General features: G+C 41.2%; 1 protein-coding gene and 1 long non-coding RNA gene across 8 annotated transcripts in view; one reads left to right on the forward strand and one right to left on the reverse strand.

The window, feature by feature from the left end:
• EPC1 (enhancer of polycomb homolog 1) overlaps positions 1-27,364 on the reverse strand; it is a 114,040-nt gene that overhangs the window by 45,928 nt on the left and 40,748 nt on the right. The gene's annotated exons all lie outside the window — the stretch shown is intronic.
• On the forward strand, positions 429-12,807 carry LOC122459035. Of its 2 annotated transcripts, none has more exons than XR_006279454.1 (3): positions 429-439; positions 6,435-6,479; positions 6,945-8,282. It is a non-coding gene; the product is annotated as an uncharacterized LOC122459035 (long non-coding RNA). The 2 variants fall into 2 exon arrangements; XR_006279455.1 differs by lacking the exon at positions 429-439 and adding an exon at positions 12,797-12,807 and having other exon boundaries at positions 6,428-6,479; positions 6,945-7,658.

Here is a 27,364-nt window from a genome sequence, read left to right on the forward strand (position 1 = left end):
AATGCCAATAGTGATCCTTGGGGACCCAGCTGACCCCTTAGTCCTCTCGCTCATGAAGCTATACACTGGCCATCCTGACAGCACCAAGGAAAGATTTAACTACCAGCTCAGAAGGTGCAGAATGACAGCTGATTGTGCTTTTGGTAGACTGAAGTGACGCTGGCATTGTTTACTCACAAGACTGGATCTCAGTGAGGAAAAAAAAAAATATTCTAATGGTTATAGCTGCCTGCTGTGTCCTAACTAGTATCTGAAGCAAAGGGAGAAAAGTTGCCATCGGGGTGGAGGAGGAGCAGCTGTCTGCTGAGTTTGACCAGCCAGACCCACGGGCTATTAGGACAGCTCAATGCAGAGCTATACAGAGCACTTTAACAGTGAGACACAGTAACACAATGTGGTATACGGCCCTACTGTTTTGTGGTCTGTTAGGAACTCTGTGGTGCTTGCTTACATATATGATTATTACAGTGTTTGTCACCAAGTCTATGAGTTGTTTTGTACTGTACAGTAACAAGTAAGTAGGTGCTTTCAGAGCTGTTAGGCACTCTGCAGCCTATGTTGTGAACTAATAAAGAGCTATTATTTGGAAAGTAATTTAATTTTATTCAGTAATGAGTGAAAAAATCTGTGCACTGTAAAAGCAAATATATTAAAAACTTAAAAAATTAACAGAACTTATGAAGCGGAAAGAATATTCATGTCCATTTTAGCTACACAAAGCAACTATGGCATTGACAGGTCAGTGTATGTGAAGCTGTGGTTGTCTATAATTAGGGCCCTACCAAATTCACAGCCATGAAAAACATGTCAGACCGTGAAATCTGGTCTTTCGTGTGCTTTTACCCTATACTATAGGGGTTTCATGGGGGGAGACCAGCATTTCTCAAATTGGGGGTCCTGACCCAAAAGGGAGTTGCAGGGGGTGGAGTGCGTGGGTGTCACAAGGTTATTTTAGGGGGCCATGGTATTGCTACCCTTACTTCTGTGCCAACTTCAGAACTGGGCGGCATATCATACCATGCTACCCTTACTTCTGCACTGCTGCTGGCAGTGGCTCTGCCTTCAGAGCTGGGCTCCTGGCCAGCAGGCGCCACTCTCCAGCACCGCTGCCAGCAGCAGGGCAGAAGTAAGAGTAGCAATATCGCAACCCTCCTACAATAACCTTGTGACCCCCCCGCACAACTCTTTTTTGGGTCAGGTCTCCTACAATTACAACACTGTGAAATTTCAGATTTAAATAGCTGAAATAATGAAATTTACCATTTAAAAAAAATCCTGTGACTGAAATTGACCAAAATGGACCATGAATTTGGCGCAACCCTATCTATGTGGTCACTCGGGGTGGAATGGTAGCAGTAGGACAGCAGCCCCTGATGCTATAAGGAATGTTGGAGGCAGGGAAGGATGTAGGTGCTGCATGGAGTTCTCCATGGACTGCAAAGGAGGCTGAAACTGGGATTGTTGAACCTGTAGGTCCACAAGAGTGCACAGCATCTGTGTTTGCAGCCAAAGAAGCCCCATTATGTCCTGTTGCATCTCCCTCTCCTTTTCCTGCAGTCTCTCCTGGGCCTGTTTCCTCTCGACTTTTTCCTTCTCCAGGCTGTCAGCAATGTTCACCCTCCAGGGCCTGTGCTCACACTGGTTTGCAGGATTCCATTGAACAGGTCATTCCGAGTTCTCTCATTTCTCCTCATCTAATTCAGGAACACTGCAAATGTGCAGGGGGAACTCCTCAAGGCCCCAACAGCAGTAAACACAGAGGTACCGTTGTCAGTAATAGTCACAACATAAAGCAAAACTTATTTCCTTCCTCTCCTCCCCTAAAATTTTAAACAAGACATAATTATTGATACTTCTGCTTGGGTGCGCTTGTGCATGACACCACTCTCAGCACCAGTCATGGTGAGTATGGCACACCATGGATGAGGGAAATGAGGAAGGAATTACTCAGTTGCACAAAACTACAAGTAGAGAGCAGCGGCTCTCAACTGGGGGTCCACGAGCCCTTTCGGGGAGGGAGCGGGCCACAGAGCCCAGTCACTGACTCTCCCCATCTCCCTGCAGGGCTGAAGGGGGGAGCGGTGCAGGGCTGAAGTCCTGGGCTCTCCTCTTGCCCTTCCCCCCCACCAGGAGTGACGCAGAGCTGCAACTCCAGTCCTGAGCCAGGAGCAGCACAAGGCTGAAGTCCCTCCTCTCCCACCCCCTGCTGCAGCCTGGAATGAGGGTGTGGGGAATCCTGAAACCCTGACATGGGAAGAAATCTTGAGCTCCTGAGTAGAGTTGAGGGGGCACAAGGGTGTTGCCCCCCACAAAGTGCAGTGCCTTACCCAGAGTGGGCAGTCCTGGGCGCAGCTCCAGCCCCCCACCTCCTCCTCTCCCCCAACTTCCATCAGGCCCCGCTCCCTGGCTAGGTCCTAGGCAGGAAGCTGGACCCAGGCAATGTGGGACAGCTGTTCCTCTAGCTGGTGATGCCATGGAGTGGCCAGCCATGGCATTCCCATCTGCTGCTGGTGCCTGGAGTTGTGGCTGCTCCTAGGCTCCAGTCCCTTTTGCTTACACCCGGGGCAGCTCCAGGCCCAGCAGAGCCCTCGGGAAGTAGCCACAAGTACACAGCCCAGACACGTGGGTGGCCTGCCGAGGTGAGTCAGGGTGGAGGTGGTGCTCCTTCCCTGGACCCTCCTGTATATAGCTGGCCAAAGCCCTGCCAGCCCTTGTCCCCCTGCCCCAAATAGAGGCCAAACTACGCCTATGCCCAAGGGTTCCCACCCCTGGCCTGGACCTTACCCCCGCTGGGCACTGGAGTTTTTCTAGCATGTTGGGGGAGGAGGGGAGGCTCAGAAAGAAAAAGGTTGAGAACCTCTGGTATAGAGCAATGGCACTGAATACCGGCATCATTTTTTCATAGGCGGTGGTCATTTTAGCTCATCTCTCCCTCCTGAGGATAAACAAAGGCTCAGGGCTGGTATTCACTATGGGGAGATTAACGCTGCTGCAATCGACAGGGATCAATTCAGCAGGTCTAGTGAAGACCTGCTAAATTGATCGCAGAGCACTCTCCAGTTGACCCCGGTACTCTTACTCTTCTCGGAGAGTTGGAGAAGTCTGGAGAGCATCTCCTGTTGACGCAGCACAGTGAAGACACTGGGGTAAGTCGACCTAAGCTATGTCGACTCCAGCTATGTTATTCACGTAGCTGGAGTAATGTTACTTGTCGACTTACCCGCATAGTAAACAAGCCCACAGAGAGCACAGTGGCTGCTGGAGTCCCAAAGCTGCTTGTGCCTATACGCTGCTAGCCTGTGTGCTGCAATGGTGCCTGTCCATGTTATCCCTGGCCAGTGTGGGAAAATATCTTACCAGGTGAGAAGAAATAAGGCTGCCATCCCTAGAAGCCTTCAGGAGAAGATTGCAGAGGACCTCCTTGAAAGTTTCAGAGATCTCTCATGAAGATTCAAGGGACACCACTATGTACATGAACCACATGGCCCCCCCTTGCCTAACTCCGCAGAGCAATGAAAGACAGGTAACACTACCTCTCTTTGTTGTACTGCTACCTCTTCTAGTATGAAAAGTCAATTGCTGAAATTAATTAATTTGCTGTGCCCAGTTGAGCTGGGGGCACCAACATTGTAACAGGAAATTAAATTTAAACACTTACAGAGGATCATTCCCTCCCAGGCTTGACTGCCAGAAATGACTGATCTGCAGTGGGATCTCAAACTGGTTCTTGCTCACAGCATATCTGGATCCCCTAGTCACATGTCCCTCATCCTACTCCCCTTACTCACTGTTCATGTCAGGGGCCTATGGCTCAAACTCCTCAGAGGTATCAACAGTGGTATGCAGCATAGTGGTGAGGTCTCCATCAAGTATGGCATGCAGCTCTTTGTAAAAACAGGTCGGTGGCTTGGCACCTAATCACCTGTTGGCCTCCCTGGCCTTCTGAGATGCCTACTGCAGTTCCTCTGCTTTCCTACAGCACTGCAGCTGGTCCCTGTTGTACCCATTTTTCTGCATCCCCCATTAAATTTACTCAGAGGTCCACAATTCTACAGCTGGTCTGTAGCTGTGCTTGCACAGTTTCTTCTCCCCAAAGGACCAAGGACCCAATATCTTTTGTCTACTCCAAGCTAGAGCACATAGCCAGCATGCTCAGCTGGTAAATTACACACAACAATGGAGAATTGCTAGGTGTGCTTGCCAAGTTGGGAAATCAGGAAAAAGCATTTCAAAAGTTTGTGGAACTTTAGAGGAGGGAGGCCTTCCGGCCCTGGGCAGTGAAGTTCACAACTGTGACCAGAACAGTCAGTGTCAGGCCTTAAGGGAGAAATACCCCCCTTGTCCCCACCTCAATGCGAAGTGGCTTATGTCGACTTAACTCTGTAGGCCATAGACACTGCTAGGTTGATGGAAGAATTCCTTAGTCAACCGAGCCTCTCACGAAATTGGATTTACTACAATGACGGAAAAACCCTTCTGTTGATGTAGTGTCTACATCGTAGCAGCATAGCTGCAACTATGCTGCTGTAATGCTTGTAGTGTAAACTTAGCCTCTATCTGGATAACTGGGAGATGGTAAAAAAAAAAAAAAAAAAAAAAAAAAAAAAAAGAGGTGAGAAGTTGACACTGTCTCAGTCCCTTGGATCTTCCTTCTGTTGTGACTGGGGCTTAAGTGTACCTGTAATTGGTTATGCAAACTACTTCTTAAAGCACCATCTACCCATGAAAATTTACACTCCAAAGAACTAAATTTGGGGTTCCAGCTCATTTTCTGAAGTACTGGGTAAGCAAAGAAATACTATACAAGTGTGTTTAGATATTTACAAGAACACAGGGGATCTAAGCTACTTTTGCATTTCTCCAATTTCCTAGGGTGCTAAGGGCTGCTTTAGCTCCCGGCTTAAGTTAGAGTAGTCATTGATGTAATCTAGAGCTACATCAGTTTATGCCACCAAGAGATTCATCCATAGTGAGGGAATCCTCAGGGTCTGATAAGGGCAACTTCATAGAATCACAGAACAACAGGGCTGGAAGGGACCTCAAGAGGTCCCTTGCCCCCTTTGCAAAGAGACCCAAAACATCTGGAGCAGAATTTGGAAGTGAATATGGAAGATAATTCATTAGAAGATCATTTCTGTTATTCAACTGATTTATCAGTCCCTTCAGTAGTTGCTTAAGAAAGGTTTCACTTTAATTACTGTAGCACAAAAATCTAATTACAAAACACCAGAATAGAACTGTTGCTTAGGCTTTGATCATGACTGCTGAGTGAAAGCGTAGTCTAATTATACTCATTTGTTCCTGAAATACATTAAACATTTTTTGTAACGAGATTAAAAGCTAATCTTGCCAACTAAGTTTTAATAGGGACACTGAGTAGAAGTTTATTTAGCAAATTTATCTATACCATCAGTCTGAACCTCCCGAGTCATCTTAATTGGACACTTCCAAAGGAATAAATTCTGCTCTCTCTTTGACTGAGAAATTGCTTCCGTATTTGTGGGCTTCCAATAGCAAGATGAGTAAACAAGGTCTATTTCTTAGCTTTTGGGGAATTTTTTTTTTTTTGGTTTGGTAAACTGTCAAAGAGGGAGCAGGAATGAAGAGGTCTAGCAATGTGGTATCTTGGTGGAGCTGAAAAAAGGAGGAGGGATTCAGTAGTTTTCCCACCTTCCATTTAACTGCTGTGACCTTCCTAATAAAGGAGCAGGCCCTGCGTAAAGGGAAGTTGGGGGCAAAGAGGAAGAAGGTAAGTAAAAAAACCCTTGGAAATACATAAAATTACTTCAGTTTAGAGTGCTGAATCCTGAAATGTGGGAAACACAGCCTTGGGATAATTGTTGTGCGCATGTGCATTGACTTTTGGTGCTTTATCATTCAATTTTAATGTTCTATTAATGTACTGGTATGGGATTAACTGGGGTGCTAAATGATTAAAAAATTAAAAATATAGAAGTCTGAAGCAACTTCACATTTAAATATGCAGCTTTGGACCCACTGAAATTAATAAAATGTAGGTAACTAACTGCCTATTTGCATCATCATAGAACCATTGGGCTGGAAGGGACCTTGAGGTCATCTAAGCTACCCTCTGATGCTGAGGCAGGATTAGGTATACCTAAACCATCCAAGAAAGGCATTTGTCTAACCCGTTCTTAAAAACCTCCAGCGATGGAGATTGCAAAACGTCCCTTGGTAATCTATTCCAGTGCTTACCTATATTTACAGTTAACACTGTTCTTAAAATCTAACCTAAATATCCCTTGCTGCAAACTAACAATCACTTGGACAATACCAAGTGAGCAAAACCAAAGAATCCCTTGACTGGGAAATGAAAAGCTGAAACCACGGCGAGGTATAACTTGACCAAACTACTAGATAGCCCAGATGTCTTCAGATCCAGCAGTTAATCTAGGAACCATTTCAGCCCTGAGATAGCAACCACCGGGCCAATAGACGAATTTCTCCCATTTCTGCAGGTAATTAGTGAGGGTTGGTAGTTTTATTGTTGTAAACAATAGAAAAGTATTGAACTGTAAAAGAAAGAAGGCAGAGCATGCTCTAGGGGGACGCGCTAGGGTTCTGTCTCAGGCCAAGGCATTAAAGAAGGAACGGAGGGAAGTTCGCCTGCTGACCCCCAGATAGCCTGTGTCTGCCATGAGAAGGCATAGGGTGCATTTGCAGGCTGAATGGACACTACTAGCTAGAAATGTCTGATCAAGGGCTTGAGAGGCACATGCATACTTGAAGTGGAGTACACACAGGGAAGATATTTGAAGAAGGTAGGATTACTTAACCATCACTGATGGATTAGACTACATCATCCTTGGAAAGAAATCCCTTACAACTGTCATGGCCTCTTCCTCACACAAGGAAGAAGCAAAAACACTGTCAGCCACCTCCATTATACCAATAACCACTGCCTATCTTCTCTCTACCAACAGTCAAAACACTTCCCAAACCAATTCCCTGAACAGCAACAACGTCAAGACAAGCAAGTGTTGAAACCACCAAGAGGGGAGAAAAAAAAAAAAAGATATGGACAGGATACTGATAAATAGTTTTACTGGTCCATCTTCCATCATTCCAGAATTACTTAGTTTACAGAATGAGAGAATTTAGGAGATTTGCCACTTTATAAACTGCCTTCCATTTCATAAATTACTCTGCTAGTGATATCCCTAAAGAGGCTAGGAAAGCCAGGTTGCAAGAACAGATGACAGTGAAGAATTAAGAGATGTTTATCTAAAAACCTAAAAGCCTCCACTCTAAAAGAACTAGGCATATTTCCAACTGCAGAGAAATAAAACAAAGTGATTGAGGTTTACACAGCAATGAGCATTGTTGACATCTTTCACCTCCTGTAGTCAGGACAGCTGTAACTAACTTTGTATGGTTTTATTTAATTTGGTGGTAGGGGGGGAAGGGGCAGAGGAAGGAGGGGAAGGGTCTGCAAGATGGGAGAGATTCATAATAAAATAATAATAATAAATAATAATAATATTAAAACCTGGTCTTGCAATCTCTTGCATCCAAGTAGAGAGCCTTACATACACTCCCCAAATGTGTAAAAAGTCACTCTTTTACCAAGATTACCACCACTAACAACAGGCTTAGAAATGCCAGATGTAATCAAAATCTTAATTTCCATCCTTTTTGTTGAAGAATATAATCTGATAATTAAAAAATGATTAATCTGTTCTCATCAGGAGTGAAGTGTATTTGAAAATACATTCTTCAGAGGGAGATTATGGTGTCATTATGGTCACATTATTGAAACAATATCCATTTACTTTTGTTCCATATATTGTTTCCAAGTCATTACTAGCTAGTTTAATGACAATCCATGTGCTCTTCAGATTGGTTAACTGTGCAATACTAGATATTTAATTATTTCTAAAGCCAGTGTAAGATTCCATGTTGATCTATATGGTGGGGGGAAAAAGGGGGTTAGTCAGACTTCCAATTTATGGAAAAGAAAGACTATGCAAGAGATTAGAATTGACCTTGACCTGCTAACTCACATTAAAACTACAACTCGTCTTGTCTTCATTAGGACTTTAAACTCATGTTAGCTAATGCAAGGTAAGAACACATTTTTTCCTAGTGAAGACATCCCTTTAGGGAGGAAAACATCTCTCAAGCTGTTTCTCACATTTGAGAAATAACACTAAGGGCTTGTCTACATTACCCGCTGGATCGACGGGTAGCGATCGATCCAGCAGTGGTTGTAGACGCAATAAATTGACCGCAGAGCACTCTCCCGTCAACTTACCACAGTAAAGACACCGCAGTAAGTAGATATAAGTACGTCGACTTCAGCTACGTTATTCACATAGCTGAAGTTGCTTAACTTAGATCAATCCTCCCCCCAATGTAGACCAGGCCTAAGAAGAATCTGACACGTATTGACCTTCGTAAGGATTTTTTTTTGCAGAGACTGTTAAGCTGGAAGGGGAGAGCAAAACTTCAAATACACCTCTACCCCAATATAATGCGGTCCTCAGGAGCGCAAAAAAAAAAAAAAAAAAAAAAAATCTTACCGCGTTACAGGTGAAACCATGTTATATCCAACTTGCTTTGGCCTTGAGCATTTCTGTTAATAGTTGCTTGCCATCCCCTGACTCACCCCTCAGAGCCCCCGACCCATCCAACCCAACCCCACTCCCTGTCCCCAATTGCCCCGACCCCATCCACACTCCTGTCTCCGACAGCCCCCCAGGACTCCCACTCCCTATCCAACACTCCCGTTCCCTGTCCCCTGACCGCCCCGCCCCCAGAACCGCCGAACCATCCAACCCCCCCTGCTCCCTGACCGCCCCCCAAGACCTTCTGCACCTTATAAATCCCTCGGCCCCGGCCCAGCACCCTTAACACGCCACTCAGAGCAGTGTGTCGGAGCCAGACACACTGATCTGCTGGAGCACGCAGCCCCACCCCCCAGAGCGCTGCTATACAGCGTTATATCCGAATTCATGTTATATCAGGTAACGTTATATTGGGGTAGAGGTGTACGTTTTCCAGTCAAAGTGAAGTGTCTTATTACACAAGGGAAAATTCTCACTAATCAAATGAGTGATTTGGAGAACAAAAAGTACTAATCTAATTTGCACATGCAGGAATACTAGAGAATACTGTCTGTGAACCATTAAAGGCTTTTCTGTTCAATTCATCTCATGAATTACCCAAGTGGAAGTTCTACTAGTGAATATCACTTTATATGGAAAAGGAAACATTTACCTCTCTCCTAGAGGTCTCCTTGTTACAAGTTGAATTCAAAGGTTCAATTAAACAACAAAATGCTTAAGTAAGCCAAGTATGTTGGTAGTGTTATTCCCATGAGAAGCCTATAGTTCACTGATCACAATTCTGTGCAGGGATTAACACAAGAAATTTGCACCTGTTTAAAAGAAAAAAGTTATTTAATAATTGAAGAATATCTCAATTCTCATTAACTATTTTGATAAGTCTTAGAGATTACTGCACAGGATTTAGGCGGGCAGCCTCAAGAAAGGAGATGAGGAGATCTAGTCAAAGTTATATTTGGACAGGTATTATTGACTAGATCCTCTGAATTTACAGCCACTCTTTTTTCCACTAGTCTTAATTGGAACTCCGCCTTGCCTCTTATTCTCAGAGATCCTTTCATTTAAATACTGGAGAAACAGGGGCCAAGAGATTATGGCAGTATTAAGAAACGGGCTAGCTAGGATTTTTGAATAATGGTTTACATTTATGTTTAGTTAATTAACCTATACCCCCCGCCACTCCCCCCCCCGCACACCTTCATTCCAATCATTCTGTTATTTGCCAAGTAGTTTTGTTATTTGCAAATGATTGCGTAAGGTAATACATTATTTTCTTTTTTCCATTATATTTGAAAGTTTAGATCACTACAAATTCTGTACTGAAAAAAAGACTAAACATGTATAGCAAATGTACTTCCTTTCTGCCCTGAATAGCTACGTTAAAAAAAATTAAAAGAATGTCACTCAGAAATTAGGAAATGCCAGAATTAAGGTTGCGCAGATAACCTTGATTCACCCTCTTGCCATATACGTACTACAAAGAGTCTTTAATTACATGATCACGTACTATTTAAACTGGATTCCTACTTCATTCAGCGACAAATGAGATGGAGCTTACAGAAAGTAGCTCAACAGCTCTTCCTCTCTACCCCACAAACATTTAATTTTCAATTATTTACTGCATATTATTTAAAACTATGCAGTGAATACAGAACTGTTAATTTCTCTTATGTGAGGCAAGATTGTATTTTGCAGACAGGGAACTGATGCAAAGAAAATGAAAGCCAAAATTGTTGAGTGCTTTTTTTTTTTTTTTGCTTTTCCAGAATAGTTAACACGTTTATAGCTTTATATCGTTAATGCTCATGACTTCAGTGGTAGTTGTGAATATTCAGCATTTCTACAAATCTGCTAACACGTCTCAAGTTATTCACCCATAAAATAAGGAACACAATTAGCACACACCTGTAAAAAGTAATTGTGATGTTATTGACTTGAATTGGGACCGTATAGAACATCGTTGCAACTAAGGTCCTGTAGTGGCACCAAATCTTGTATAAAGGGGGTCAAATAAGGTGTCTAAGACAAGGTTATTGTTTGTTGGTTATAATTATGCTATCATTTTTGTATTCAAAGATATAAGTATTGGCTCTACACCGTCTGTATTTCAAACTTATGCTATGCTTCTGGGTGACAGCCCAGACAACTTGGTGTCAGCTCTGCCTAGCCTGCTTAATGGCCCATTATGGACCATCAGCTATACAACTGACCCATTGAGAGAAGGCAGACACGCCTTGTGACTCAGCAAGATATGCAGGGCCATGCCTATGGATAGAACACCTGAGGTTTTTCCATGCCATGTGATGGACAGCTTCTCTTTGAGACAAAGACAGACCACATGGCAAGAGAATATAAAATGCTGCTGCAGCTCCTCCATCTTGTCTTCAATCCTGCTTCTTACCTCTGGAGGGACTTTGCTACATTGAAGCTTTGAACCAAGGACTGAAAGACCCATCCCAGCTGTAGATGTACTCCAGAGACTTGATTTGAACCTGCAGTTTATCCCATCACTGCTGCAAGCCTGAACCAAGACCTTTGCCATTACTGTATGTAATAGATTCCATTTAGCCAATTCTTGGTCTCATCTATATATTTTTCCTTTTATGAATAAACCTTTAGATTCTAAAAGGCTGGCAACAGCGTGATTTGTGGGCAAGATCTGATTTGTATATTGACCTGGGTCTGGAGCTTGGTCCTTTGGGATCGAGAGAACCTCTCTTTTACTGGGGTATTGGTTTTCATAACCATCTGTCCCCATAACGAGTGGCACTGGTGGTGATACTGGGAAACTGGAGTATCTAAGGGAATTGCTTGTCCGACTTGTGGTTAGCCAGTGAGGTAAAACCAAAGTCTTCTCTGTCTGGATGGTTTGGTTTGCCTTGCCTTAGAGATGGAAAAACCCCAGCCTTGGGCTGTGACTGCCCTGTTTTAAGCAATTTGTCCCAAATTGGCACTCTTGGTTGGGTCCCACCAGAACCAGCATCGTTACAGTAGTGAGTCTCCAGTAACACAGTGGAACTTTTTTGGAGAGTCAGGGATAAAATCCAATTCCCCAGGGTGAGTTCAACAGCCTTCACAAAGACATCCCTTTCTTTTCCTGCAGTCCCCCCCGACTCATTCACTATACTTCTTCCAACTTTAAAGTGGGGGTCCTAGAGACAACAGCCTCCTTCACTACACATTCCCAATTCACCCCCAGACAGTGGTTTTCAAACTGTGGGTCACGACCCAGTACTGGGTTGCAGAATGTAAGGCACTGGGTTGTGGTGGCTCTGGTCATCACCGCCAACCAGACCATTAAAAGTCCCACCGGCAGTGCTGCCCAGCTAAGGCAGGTTAGTCCCTACGTATTCAGACACCATGCTGCACCCCAGACGTGGCCAGCAGCAGGTCTGGCTCCTAGATGGGGGAGGGGCCATGGGGCTCCACACGCTGCCCCTGCCCTGAACACTGGCTCTGTACTCCCATTGGCCAGGAACTGACCAATGGGAGCTGGGGATGTGCCTGAAGGTATGAGCCATGTGGAGCCACTTGCGCGCCTCCACCTAGGAGCTAGACCTGCTGCTGACCGTTTCCAGGGTGCAGCGCAGTCTGCGGTGCCAGGACAAGCAGGAAGCCTGCCTTAGCACCCCCATTGTGCTGCTGACTGGGAGGTGCTCAAGGTAAGCTCATGCCCCAATGCCCTGCCCCAGCTCTGAGCCCCCCCAAACCCAGCACCCTTTCCTGCACCCCAAACCCCTCATCCCTGGCCCAGCCCAGAGCCCTCTCCCATACCCTGAACCCCTCATTCCTGTCTCCACCCCACAACCCTCATATCTGTACCCCAACCCTCTGCCCCAGCCCTGAGTCCCTCCCACACCCCAAACCCCTCATCCCCAGCTCCATTGGCTTGTGGGCATCAACAAGCTTCTTCAACTGGGTCTCCAGGGAAAAACACAGTTTGAAAACCACTGCCCTAGAGCACAGTGCAACCAGTGCACTGAATGCAGCATAGGGGGGAAAGTATGTGATCATGTATGAGTATAGGTTTCAGAGTAGCAGCCGTGTTAGTCTGTATTTGCAAAAAAAAAAAAAAAAAAAAAAAAAAAAAAAAAAAAAAAAAAAAAAGTGAGCTACAGCTTACTTCATCGGCTGCATCCGATGAAGTGAGCTGTAGCTCTCGAAAGCTTATGCTCAGATAAACTTGTTAGTCTCCAAGGTGCCACAAGTACAAAGAAAAGGAGTACGAGTATAATACATATGCACAAAAAGGTCAAATTAAAGTTGCAGCCTTAATTCTGGCCTCTCAACTTCTGAATTCTTGATTTTGTAACCTTAGCCTTCGTTTAAATTTCCTTATTTTTTTAAATAAAGAATGATTCCAAGTGATGGAATTTGTTTTTTGTCCCCACATGGGTCATCAGTATGGTTGGAGCCTTTAGCTCCACTGCACAGACCTCTACCAATTGAACTAATGGGGTAACTGGCAGAGGAAACAGTAATACGTTGTCAAATGTGGATGAAATAGTAGAGGGGACTTTACCAGCGAGTTTCACAGCTTTTTGCCGACAGAAGAAAAACGTTGGGATTCTGGAATGCTGGGTTCTATTCCAGGTTCTGGAAGACAGTATTCTCTAGTGGTTAAAGTCTTCATTCCCACTTGTCCAGCCTGTCTGCATTTCTCTTTTCTCACATCATCGACAGCTGTTCCCACTGCTCCTATAGCCTGCCCTATTCACATTGGGGGATACAGGTGCACCTCTTTCCAACATCTCATCCTTCAGCATTTGAGGAAAAACAGGTTGCTCCCTCTCTCCTATATGTTGCCTGCATGCCAGCAAGACACACTAAAAACAGAAGAGAACATTTCCCTGCTCTCAGTTCTGGTGCCTGGTATGACAGTTGCTCCTAGCAGCCAGGAGCTGTAACTGCAGCCTTATGTACCGAGCATGCTCCAACCCAACATGCTACACCCCCATCTACATAGCTCCTTATTGCAGGCCATTTTCAGAGAATTTAACTGACAGCCTCTACTGAGCCTGTACAAACCACAATTTTTAGAGGCTTATAACATGGCCAAATTAGGGTGGATTTTCACATGGACAGCAAAAGGCACATCCCTGACAAGAGCAACTCCTACCAAATTTCAAGTCCATGCTCCAAGACATGCAGATGCTAGAGTGTTATAATCAAACTGTTGTAAAAAGTGTGTGGTGGTTTTTTCTCTTTTTTTTTTTTTTTTAAAAACCATGGGCATTGTATTTTTCATTAACATTCTTAGAAATGACCGAACTGTTTACAGAAAGATTCAGGGGAAAAAAAGTTTCAGCCTGAGGCAGACACCATCCATGGAAATCTTAGACCAAGGGGTTAAAGCTTAGGAAAAGTTATAAGCAATTGAAAACACAGTCTTCTAATGACTAATGTGAGGGCACTACCAGTTCCCCTGCCTTAAAAAAAAATATATATATAAAATAAAAATCAAAGAAATAAATGGTCATTTTCTCATTACTTCTACTACAAAACTGAAGTTTCAGAATAGCTGTGTAATACTGGGCCATCAATACTTAATTGTCACCAAGATCTATTTGCTTTCTGTCTTTTGACAGCAAGTTTCCTATTTATTGTGGATTTATAACTGAGGTTAATATTCATGGGTGCAAAGCTTCTGTAGACGTCCACTGTTTGAGTGCTAGTTTGTGAATTTGACAGCACTTCGTTCATGGTCAATTTCACCTTCTTCTCCTATACACTCCAGCAGTTGCTTCTCCCTTACTAAAAAAAACCCTTTAAAACACATCAGAAGATGAGAAAAATACTTAAGCTTTAAAAAAAAAAGCTTAAAGTTTCAAGGTATATTATCCAAAAAGGTGTTGTGAGCAACTTCAAACAGAAAAATATCCATTTTTTAAAAATTCAAGCTGACCATATCTCTAAAAAAACCTCCCAGAAAGTCAAACTAACATGAAGTGTGAAACCATAAGCACACTCACGATTTCTATAATTTTATTATAGTTTCAGCATTACAGAGGAGAAGAGAGTCTGAGAGACTACAAGGTGGATTTTAAGAACAACCCACTATTAAGTAAAAATAACACTGTCAGATTAAAATCTAGTCAGTTAGTATATCAAATTATTTTTAAAATTCACTACCCACATTCTTCTCTCCCCTGTATGCAAAGGAGTCTTTCACAGAACAATGGAAAAGGAATGGTCATAGCTAGAAAGCAACTATATGCAAAGGGCTTTCATATGCATTGAGTACACAAATTAAGCTCCTCCACCATTTTTCCCAGTTACTGTAATTTTAATACCATTTTAATACTAGTTGACTGTTTCAAATAGAAGTTAAAAACCAAAGTCAAATTGAGTTAAGCTGGTATCTTTCTAGTTCAAAGGCTGTATTTAGGTTGCCTACAAACTGTACAGTAAGTCGCTTAAAAACTTAAAAGGCACCTCAGTACAAATCAAAACAAAAAAAGGGGAGGGTGACCACCCCCTCCAGTGTTGCCTACTCCACATAGCAGGAAGTCACCAGACAAACTCTGAAAAGTTGCTAGATGTAGCCACTCAAAAGGAGACAAAAATGTCAAACAAAAATTATAATTATATATTCTACACCCCTCCGCCCGGCAAGCACAGTCATAAAATAATTCACAAGCAGCTCAATTGCGTTAATAAAATCCATTCCATGCTCTTCTTACTGTAGCACACCAAAAACCAATTACAACAGTACGCTGTCATCATCGGGATGGTGCCCTCTGCTCATTGGGAAGGGTGCTCTGTACACTGCAGCCCAGGTTGGCTGAGGTTGGTTCATTTCACCTGAGCCTCCCTTTCTTGCCAGCCTGAATTTGAGCTGACAGGTTAGTGAAAGGGAGAGTCCAGAACCAGGGAAAGAGGGAGCATTCACCTGACCTGGGCTTGGCACTGCAGGGAGCCAAGAAAGTAGATTTAAAAAACAAACAATCTGCTAGCTGGATCCCTCCCCCCCCGCTTCCAGGATTTCATTTCTGAAAACAGTTGGGCAGCTAACCCCAGGCCAAGCCAGGGGAAGGAGTAAAGGGGAACTGAAAAAAATCAAGCTAGCTCCACCTTTGATCCTGTAGCAAGGGCTTCATTTTTGGAGGCACGGTAGTGCCGCCCCCCACCCTGCCCCATTGGGGCACATGGCCTTGTCTCGTCTCATCCCATCCCACCTTCCATCCGTGTGGCTCTCCTCGCTGGCTAACCTGCCTCCTCTGCCCAGCCCGCTTCATTAGCCATCTTTTCCTGCATCACAGGGTGTGCTACCTACTGTGGAGAAGCAAGAAAACACATTTGGGTAAAAACAAGCCCTGGCTAATGTGCTGCTCTCTCCAAAGTGCATTTGGCTTTAGAGAAGTATTTAATTAGCCTGCGCAAACTTCTTTTCCTTGCCTGCAGATTATAGCAATCTCAGCCCAAAAAGCCCTGGAATGTAATTGCTTCCAAGGACATGCTCAATTGAGATGTAATGACATTGACTTGGGGTGCAACAGAATGTAGTAAGAGCAGCTTGGAATGGATTTTATTAACACTACTGAACTGCTTGTGACTATATATATTGGTGACTTCTTTCTCTGAATTATACTGTAATTGGCAATCAAAATCCCTAGATTTGTCACTGGACACTTATTTTCTTGTTAGGGAAACCAAAAAGGCACCTAGTGACAAAGTCGCTAAATTGGCAATACTGCATACCCAGATACACAGTTCCAGACACTAAAGCAGACAGCATATTAAAAGTGATACTGAGGAGCCTTTAGAATAATCCCGCAACAGCATTATTTGCTATTAATGAAAAAAAAAGAGCAAGCCTACCAGTTGAGGGAAGACTGTTCAGACCAGTTGAACTTTGAAAAACATACAAAATCAATCCAATGGGCAATACTGCTAGACAAAAATTTCAGTTCTGATACAAAGGGGAAAAAGTGTTTCCCTTACATACATTTATTTTCTCCCTTCAAGGTAGCAAACTTGCACACAGAATTCAATCAGTACTTTGATGATAGAGTTAGGATGCTATGTAAGAATAACCCATCACATTAGGCCTGAAGACAGACTGGTTGGGTCATTACAAAACCTAAACCTAATTTCCCCCTACTGATACTCTCACCTTCTTGTCCACTGTTTGAAATGGGCCACTCATTACCACTACAAAAGTTTTTTCCTCCCTTGGTATCCTACTGTTAATTGAATTGTCTTGTTAGACTGGTTTCACACTTGTTAAGGTAACCTCCATCTTTTCATGTATTTATACCTGCTCCTGTATTTTCTACTCCATGCATCTGATGAAGTGGGTTCTAGCCCATGAAAGCTTATGCCCAAATAAATTTGTTAGTTTCTATGGCGCCACAAGTACTTTTTTTTTTTTTATTAAATAAAGATAGGTGTAATCATTCGGAGAGTGTGTGAAAGCACCTATCCATCTTCCTCCTGCAAAGAACAATCTAATTTCGAAAAACTCTCAAACAGTTTAATTAGTATGTATAATGTATAAATAATTTTTGCTTTCAAGAATGAATAGCCTTATCTACAGCATAGGGGTGTGTGTGTGTAAGAGAGAGACAAACACACACACACACACACACACACACAGGTCCTAACAAATGTCACAGATTTTAAGCTTACTGCCCAGGACTAAAAAGAAGGTCTGGATGCATTTCCCCAACTTGCACTATTATTTACTGCCACCAAAAGACAGGTCAGCTCAGAGAATCAAACGATATTTCATAAAATTGAGTTTGGTAGTTTGTATTTTTTTAAATTATGCCATATTACTTGAATTATTGTATAAGACCACAGTAACCAATTCTGGAGGTGCTAGTGTTTATCTGTGAATTCTATGTGAACAGTAATAGTTTAAACATACTGCCATTTGCAAATGCACTGCCTAAATGAACTAAAAAAACGAACCACTCTTTAAACCATGTTCATCATCAAAATAGTGATTTTGTAAAAATATCACCTTGCTATTACATGCATCTTCTTGTGCAGCTTTCAAAATTCCAGCTACCTGATGACATTTCTGGATCGCCAAGTACACTTCACTTTGAATTAACCAAGGGCAAATGAGCTAGTCTGTGCCATTGTTATTCTAGTTGGTCAATTTTTGGCACCATCCCCCGCAGAATTAAGTAATCCTACAATATAAAGTAAGGTCACAAGGACACCTGGCATGATGTGCAGGGGACTGGACTAGAGGACCTCTCAAGGTCTCTTCCAGTCCTATGATTTCCAAGAAGGTGCTAAACATCTGCATTCCCACTGAAGAACAGGATTTGCGAGTCCTCAGCACTGTTCTGGGGGTGGGGAGAGTCCATCTGTATCCAAGATATTTATATTTGTGCCCAAATTATTTCCTTGCTTTTTTTGCCCCCCCTCCCCCCAAAAAAGGTTTGTCAGCCACACTTTAGGAAATAAATTGTGGGAAGAAAACAGACTTTTAAATGCTTCCTTGAATGACCAATATTAACAAACATTTTAACAAGTATCCTAAGCTCTTTTCTTTGTACCTCTCATTTTGGGTTTGTGTCTCATATTTAGGACAAGAGGTAACATCTGTGCCAACATAGCCCCTCCTATTTACCCAGTTTCCATAAATATTTAAAGATACACTGTTTAAATAAATTAATCATTTAATGCTTGGTATGAAAGACAATTATTTCTGTTTCATTAATTAAAATGATGCATCAGAAGTAGGAAGTCAGGACCATGAATGCAGAGAACAGTTGCATGGTAATATTCGACACCTACAAATCACAGAAAATAAGCTACATCTTATGAACTATACTAAATTCGTACACTGCCTAGCACAAGGCAGCTCCAATCCCAAGTAGGGCTTTTGGCCACAATAACTTAAACAGAACATGAGGCAACATGCAAAACTGGTTCTCAGGGTAGTGCCCACAGTTCTGCTATCTTCCATAATGAACAACTGCCTCAAGAAAGGGCACTTTAGGGACAGGAAGTAGATTTCCACCTCTGAGGAGTTCAAATAGTTTTTCAGTTAATAAACTGAGTACTTGGGAGTTTTCCCATAATCAAATTTATGAGATTTAGTTTCTTTTGCAGTGCTCAGATGCTACAGTGCTATGCTACAAATCAGAGTATTAAGACTTTGAAGAAACTCTTTATATATTTGAGAGGGTGAAGGGGGAACGTTAGACTCCAGCATTTTTCCCTTTAGAGAACTGCTTGCTATCCCTAAGAGTAGGCTTTCTAGTAACAGCCTAGAAGTTATTTTAGCAGTCCTAACTTAAAGATCTGTATCTTAAAATATATCCTACAGATTAGTAGCAACAGGAAGATTGAAGCAGGTAACAATCTTCCAAACAGATACAAGTTACAGTTGAAATGCTTAGTGTCTTCTGAACATGGTCACAGAAGTAGCACCAGAACCTGTCAGGTAATAGAGAAAATTGTTACATAGATAAAGGTGGGGCTTTATTAGGGTTCAAGAAGTTATATGCCATCTTCTCAAAAGGAATTTTAGAGACACCCTTTGCCTCCAAACTAAGCAAGAGTTTTAATGCTGACATGCATTTCCCACTTCCCCAGTAATCTGAAAAATGCTTTAAGACATTTTCCCAACGTTTCCCGCTTTTTGGCGATGTGAAAGCTAAAATGGAGAGGAGGATCCTAGGAGAAGAGGTGCGTAGGTGTGTAAGATAGTCACATTAGCACCAAGAAGAATAGATAACTTTCACATTCAAAAGATAACTTTACAGGAATGTCGTAAACAAGTAATTACAATGCAAGTTTAAAAATAAGGTCCTCCAGCCCCTCCAAGACTATTTCCACAACTTTTTAAAATATATAAAAATCAAGCAATGGGAACACAGGGATACATCAAGTATATGCTCTGGGGCAGGGACAATCTTTTTGCTTAGCATAATAGGATCCTGGTCCCTGACTAGGGATCCTAGTCACTACAGTAATATAAATAATTTAAAACAATCCAAGTCCTAATCATGCTATCAGACACCCCCCCCCACATCCCAGTTGTGAAGCTCCAATGAGCATGTCAATGGAACTCCACTCATGCACAATAGCTTGCAGAATTGGGATCCAAGTCTCTAGGTTTGTTACAACAACTAGATTTAAAAACATAATAGTCATACCAGGTCAGACCAATGGCCCATCTAGCCCAGTATCCTATCTCTAATAGTGGCCAGTGCCAGATATTCAGGGAAAAGGAACAGAACACAGCAATTTGAATGATCCACCCCCTGCAGTCATCCAATCCCAGCTTCTGGAAATTGGAGGTTTAGGGACACCCAGAGCATGGGGTTACAGCCCTGACTATTTTGGCTAATAGCCATTGTCCTCCATTAACTTATGTATTTCTTTTTTGAATCCACTTATACTTTTGGCCTTCACAACCTCCCATGGCAACGAGTCCACAGATTGATTGTACGTTGCATAGAGAAATACTTCATTTTGTTTTAAACTTGCTTGTTAATTTCATTGTGTGTTATGTGAAGGGGTAAATAACACTTTCCTATTCACTTTCTCCAGACCTGTCATGATTTTATAGATCTACATTATGCCCCATCCTCCCTTTAGTCATTTCTTTTCTAAGCTGAACAGTCCGGGTCAATTTACTCTCCCCTCATATGGGAGCGGTTTAAAATACCTCTCATATTTTTACCCTTCTCTGCACCTTTTCCAATTCTAATATACATTTTTGAATATGGGGCAACCAAAACTGCACACAGTATTCAAAGTGTGGGCATACCTATTCCCCCCCCCCCCCCGACTACCTCTGCATATTGAGCAAGGACTCCAAGATCTCCTTGAGTGGCAACAGCTAATTTAGACCCCCCTCATTCTGTACTCAGAGGTTTTCTAACATGCAGTACTTTACATTTATCAGCACTGAATTTCATCTGGCATTTTGTCATCCAATCACCCAGTTTTGTGAGATCTCTCTCTTTGCAGTCAGCTTTGGACTCAACTATTTTGAGTAGTTTTGTATAGTCTGCAAATTTTGCAGACTACTCACTTTTTTCTCCTTTTTCCAGATTATGTATGAATATATTGAACAGCACAGGATCCAGTCAGATTCTTGGGAAACCTGGCTATTTGCCCCCTCCATTCTGAAAACTGACCATTTATTCCTACCTTTTGTTTCCCCATCTTTTAACTAGTTACTGATCTATGAGAGGACCTTCCCTCTTATTCCGTAACTGCTTAGTTTGCTTCAGACCCTTTGGTGAGGGACCTTGTCAAATGCTTTCTGAAAGCCATATACACTACTATAATGTCCTGTCCCTTTAACATTTGAGCCCTCTTTCTTCCCTATGTAAAGCCCCACTGTCGCATTAATTTCTGTTTTGCAACAAGAATAAAGCAAGCGCAGCAAACAGCTGTGTTTCTGTTGGTTCCCTCTGTCGCTCTCTCTCTGCTGGGTTCAGAAATATAACGATATCAAGTGGATCATCCTTGTCCACATGCATTTTGACTCCTTCAAAAAGTTCTAGTAGATTGAGACATGATTTCCCTCTACAAAACCTGGGCTAACTCTTTCCCAATGTCTCTTGTTCATCTATGTGTCTGATAATTATGGTTGAAGCTGTAGTAAAGAACAATCTGCCTGGCATTGAAGTTAGGCTTCAGAAGCAATCCTGGCAGTTACAGGCAGGTAAGCTTTTATTTTTTTAAATAAAATCAGCATTACATTAGCTACCTTCCAGTTATCTAGTACAGAGGTGGATTGAAGCAGTAGGTTACATACCAAAGTTAGTAGTTCTGCAATTTCATATTTGAGTGCCTTCAGAACTTTTTGGTATATTCCATCTGATCTAGTGACTTACTGTTTAATTTACCAATTTGTTCCAAACCCTGCTCTACAGACCTCAATAAAATTCCTCAGATTTGTCATCTTAAAAGACTTGCTTGGGTTTGAGGATCTCCCTTACATCATCCACAGCGAAGACCAATGCAAAGAACTTATTCAGCTTTTCCACAACAACCATACTTCTTTAGCACCACGATTGTCCAGTGGGTTCACTGATTGTTTGTAGGATGCCTGTTTCTGATATACTTAAAAAAAAAAATAATTGTTGTTAGTTTGTATATCTTTAGCTAGCTGCTCTTAAGATTTTTTTTTCTTGGCCTGCCTTGTGCCTTTACACTTGACTTGCCGGAGTATATGTTTTCTATTTTTCTCACTAGGATTTGACTTTTCATTCTGCCGCTTAGTCATGGTGGCTTTTTTTTTGGGGGGGGGGGGGGGGGGGAAGAGAGAAAAATATACATTTAGTTTGAGCCCCATTGTGGTGTTTTTACATAGTCTCCATGCAGTTTTCAGCATTGCCACTTTGACTGTTCCTTAAATGTCCATTTAACGAGTTTCCCTGTTTTTGTGTAGTTCTCTTTTTTGAAGTGTTATTGTGATGGGATTCTCTGGCATTCTTCCCCCTACAAGGATGTTAAATTTAATTACATTATGGTCACTATTACCAAGTGATTCAACTACATTCACCTCTTGGGCCAGATCTTGTGGTCTATTTAGGACTAAACCAAGAGTTGCCTCTCCCCTTGTGGGCTGCATGACAAGCTACTCCAAGAAGTAGTCAATTACGGGGTCTACAAATTTTCCTTCTGCATCCCTTCTGAAGAGGGCATATACTCAGTCAATATGAGGATAGTTGAAATCTGTTATTATTGTGTCTTCTGCCTTTGCAGCCTCTCTAATCTGAGCATTGTGCAATCACTATCACCGTGTTAATCAGATGGTTGATAGTATATTTCTATTGCTATACTTATCATTCAAGCATGAAATTTCTATCCAGAGATAGACGTTTACTGTATTTCAGTCTATGCTTCTCCCCTGCCCCCACATATAGTGCCACTGCCCCACCAGTGCAACCTACTCTCATTTCTATATATTTTGTATCCTTATCATACTCGGTCCCATTGTAGTTTCTAGAAAGGATATCTAGATAATCAGAGATTAACTTTACCTATAATTTTGTGACAGAAATACTACAATAGCCAAGAATCATTTTATTAACCAAAGATATGCTTGTTTATAAAAGCCTGCAGATTTTGTTTAAAGTAAACTGTTTGTAAGAACATGAAAGCATGGCTCCTGCATAGCAAGATTGTGTATGTGTAATATAACTACAATTTAAACTCTGCATAGTACTATTACTGGAAGGTAAAAGTTTTCTGAGATGGTTATAATTCTGGTGCCATTTTAGAGCAGTTTATAAAATTTTATAAAGTGATAAATCAGAAAATGGAGATAATCTGAAAAGCTGGGCCCTTAAACAATTCTTTTACTATAGAGCCAAATAACTGACTTTAGCAGGTTAGTGTGCCTAGGTATTTATACACCAATTGTGTATATTAAGATTATTAAGGTAAGATTTACTTCTAGTATAAACAGAGTATTTTATTAGTGAGAAAGGCTAATGTAACCTGTCAAGCATTACACACAAAGGACTAGTCCTCCCAAATATGCTGACTCCATTAGCCTCTACCAAAAGCTTTGAGTTAAACTAAAGGCTGCTTTTCTATAACATGAAAGAATCCTGGGGGGCGGGGGAGGAGGGAATAGAAGAGGCGACCGGGTAAAGAAAATCTCATTTTTGAATCAAGCTTTATAAATATGGCATAACTGTTATAAACAAATATACCATGTACCATTTATAACATACTAAAAATGAACAAATACAAATCCAAAAATAAATCTACACGTTAAAGAAATGTATACAGTTATAGTGTACACTCATAGGTTGCAAAAAGATACACTAGATTTAGTACAAAGGCTCTATTTAGCTGTAAATCAATGTGTTTTAACAGTTATATCAACCAATGATAATGCACCTTTCTTTAGAAAATAACTGAAGTACAAATGGAAAAGTTGATTAAAATAAGAGGATTTATATCAAGGCTTTCCACTTGGTCATTGATTCAAATCAAGGCAAATTTAAATAAATAAATCCATCCTGCTCAGAAAGCTATGGGTAAAGCATTTTAACAATCCCAGAATACACCAATACAGCCACAGTTGAGGGACAGATAGACATAAGAAAAAAAATACAGGTCTGTCAAACAGGGTGATGGTATTTGGACATCCTGAATTATTTCAGAGACAACAGAAGCAGTGAACTGTTTCACAGGAGAGATGCTAATGCAATGGTTTGAATACTTTATCAGTAACTGCTTTGCCTCTACTATATTCTGACCCAAAAGTTTATCACAGCTATTTAACCTTTAATGGACTTCATAAATTTACTTAACTCCCACATACCGCTTGGCAGTGCTGATTACAGAGGATAAAGTCTACACATGCCTGTGCAGTCTCTCTTTTAACATAAAAACCTTATCGCTTGTACAGAAATTTTAATTTGGGAGGATTAGTCCTTTGTATGTAATGCCTGACAGTTTACATTAGCCTTTCCCTTAGAATTTTAGGGGAGAGACAATGGGGGGGGAACTGGGAGAGAAGGAGTAGTAATTCATGTGCCGGGATGGACATATTACACTGATCTGAGGCCAGAGGACTTTCAGTATTAAATTCAGGGTATGCACACAAACCAACAAATCTCTAGTGCAAGAGACCAGAGGTTTAAGAATCTGATAAATTATCAGGCCTAGAAACAAATACCGAATACTCTTAGTAAACTGAGATTACCAATTGCATATAGCACTTGTTTCATTGTTACCAGACATTACATCTTCAGAATCACACAATTTACCGTTTTGCCTCCTCCCTTCCTCCAAACTTAAATTTCAATAGATTGTAGCAATCTCTGTCTTGTACTTCACTACAATTTGAAAAAGACTGGAATCCTACATTTTGAGTACTGTGACGCACTAAACTAACTAGTAGCTCATGAGATATCAGGCTGTGTTTAAAGGCTAAAGAAGATTGAAATCAGGTTATTCTGATCCCCGAACATAAGGGTTACTTTAATGAAGTCATTTTTAGTATGTTTTGCTGAATATTAAATTGTAACTTTTTAATAGAGTTAATATTTGTTCCTCTGCTTTACTCCCTTCACAACTTTCAGATAGTCAGATATTACAGCCAAACAGGGATGATGATCATCATCATTTAGTCCAGGGGTAGTCAATAAGCAGACTGCTGGCCAAATATGGACCACCAGATGTTTCTGAATGGACTCCAAAATTTGTATTTACTTATTATCGTGATTTTTTTTTTTTTAATTTTCTTCTCTGGAGTTTGGACTTGACAAAAAAAATCTGACCATCTGCATAACACAGACCTTTCATTTCACCCAGTGAGTTCTGTATCAAGTCCAGCACTTCTGATTAAGCTGTATCATATTTTAGAAAGCTATCCATATGATCTAAAACTTTAAATGATAGAAAATACACTACATGCCTAGGTAAGTTGTTCCAATGCTTAATTACTCTGCTAAAGATTTGAGCCTTATTTCGAGCCTGAATTTTTCTAGCTTCATCTTCCAACCATTAGTTCTCATTATGCCTTCTTCTCCTAGATTAAAAAGAGCAGTCTACTACCAGAAATCTCTTCCACATACAAGTACTTGTAGACCACAAAAGGTTGAGATGACTTGATCATAGATAAACTAAGTAAACAGTATTCCTTTAGGGCTTGTTTACACATGGTATTATTCCAGAATAGCTATTTTGCTTTAAATTCACACCCCATCTTTTCCAGAAGGCCTTCCATGAATAGACAAGCCCTTAGTCTCTCACTTTAAGACATATTTGCTAGACATCAAATCATTCTTGTGGCTCTTTTCCAAACTGTTTCTGATTTTTCTAGATTATATTTGAAGTGTCAACATCAGAAGTGGACACAGTAAACAGCCTCACTAAGGTGATTTGACATTCCTACTCCTACTTAATATTCCCCACTTACAGGTTACAGCATCATACTGGTAGTTAAATATTCAGCTGGTTATCTACCATGAGCTATAAGTCTTTTCCCACCATCATCGTTTTCCAGGCTACAGTCCCCCTGCCATAGTACGTCTGATCTACCTTCTTTTCTTCCTAGATCTATGATCTGACATTTGGCTATATTAAAACTTTAAGTCAGAGATGCCATGCGTCCCAATATCAAACAGTTTCTATAACATTTCTTGAAGATGCTCTTGGTGATTTGAGGATAGGACTCCCATTACTCCACAGACTTTGCTGGGAAGAGGAATCTGAGAAAGTTCAAAAGATAGCAATACAGAGTATTTGTTTTAGTTTAAATGCATTGGTGCAAATATCCTGTGATCTGCCAGAGCTAGAAACACCAAACAGATTCAAATTATTTCACCACCAGAATCTTCCATCAGCCAAAGCACGCACAGAGACTGGACCTTTCTTAAAGATTTAAATACATCTGTGCTAGTGCTCAACTCTTCATTTATGAAATTCATGCAAGAGGAAAGTTGAAGCTAACGGAAGATTCTCGTTTGTTTTAATTGATCCTATCTCTAATGTAGCACGATGCTACTTTACTGTATTTGTTTATTTTGGGGGAAGCAAGAGCAACATCTGTTTAATTTATCAAGACAATTAAGGAGTGAGTTGATTATGGTGCATAAGTACCGTCACAGAGAAAATACTAGGTAATAAAGTTGAAAAAGCCTACTGGAAAACAGAACAACAAAAAGGATTAGCTGTCAGTTGAAACCAGGCAAATTCAAATTAGAAATAAGGCACAGAATTTAAATCACCCTCACTGTTAACTATTGGAACAATCTACCAAGAGATATGGTGGATTCTCCAAAACAGACTTTATGGAAGATACCCCTTTATTGAGCCCACTAACTTGAATAAAGTAACTGGGGAAAATTTGATGGCCCATGATATATAGGTCTGACTAGATGGGCTAATGGTGTCTTCTGGCCTTTACAATTTTATTCACATACCCCTGAGTTTAGCATTATGACAGATAAAAATGGAGGGTTTAATACACTTTTCAAATAATTTTTTTCTCCTCATGATGATATGGCAACTTGTGAATATACTTCATGTGTCTGTTAGCAAACAGCAAAGCATAGATTAATAAAGTGTTTAAAATGGTATACAGGAAAGAAGGTTTGAATATAAAATAAAAAGCCTTTTGTATTATAAACAAAAAACCTCCTTTGGAGGAGGCACTTACAGAGCTAGGAAGCAATTACTATTGAATTTGCTGCACCCCACACAGACTGTAATAATGTGCAAGAGATAATTAATCTCCACCATCCTGATTTTCCCCTAAGGCAATTTTAGATTAGGGAGCTTGAACCTATTTAAAAAGCCTAATGAGGGCAAGATTTGCTTGTTTCACTTACCTTTTAAAAGTTGTCCCTAGCATCTATCAGCTCAAGATTTTTTGTTGTTGCTAAGTAAAGCTGGATCCTTGTGGAGGTGTCCTGATTCCACATGAAAGACAACTTGAATCCCAAAACTGGAGACCTGGCTGCTGCACTTGTATAATAATCTCACATTTATGTACTCACAGTTGCCCCAATTGGATCCTAAGGCACTTATGAATAAACTATACTTAGGATCATACACCACTGAAGGCGGTTATTTTACAGTATTTAAACTATTTATCTATTGACATTGAGTGCCTTTTCCAATTGCAATGGAAGTTCAGATAGAAAGCAGTTTCCTGAATTAATATGGGTGCCTTTGGTCAAATTCCCTTACAAGTGCAACGGGACCTTTAATAAACCACAAGTATTTGTAGACACTGATTTTACTTTCTTCTAAAGGCTTGTCTACACCAACCTGCACTGATTTAAACAAGTTTGTTTACACATGGGTTTGCACCAGTTTAAACA

The sequence above is a fragment of the Dermochelys coriacea genome, chromosome 2 (genome assembly GCF_009764565.3).
Source record: "Dermochelys coriacea isolate rDerCor1 chromosome 2, rDerCor1.pri.v4, whole genome shotgun sequence".
In the NCBI taxonomy this organism is placed as follows: domain Eukaryota; kingdom Metazoa; phylum Chordata; order Testudines; family Dermochelyidae; genus Dermochelys; species Dermochelys coriacea.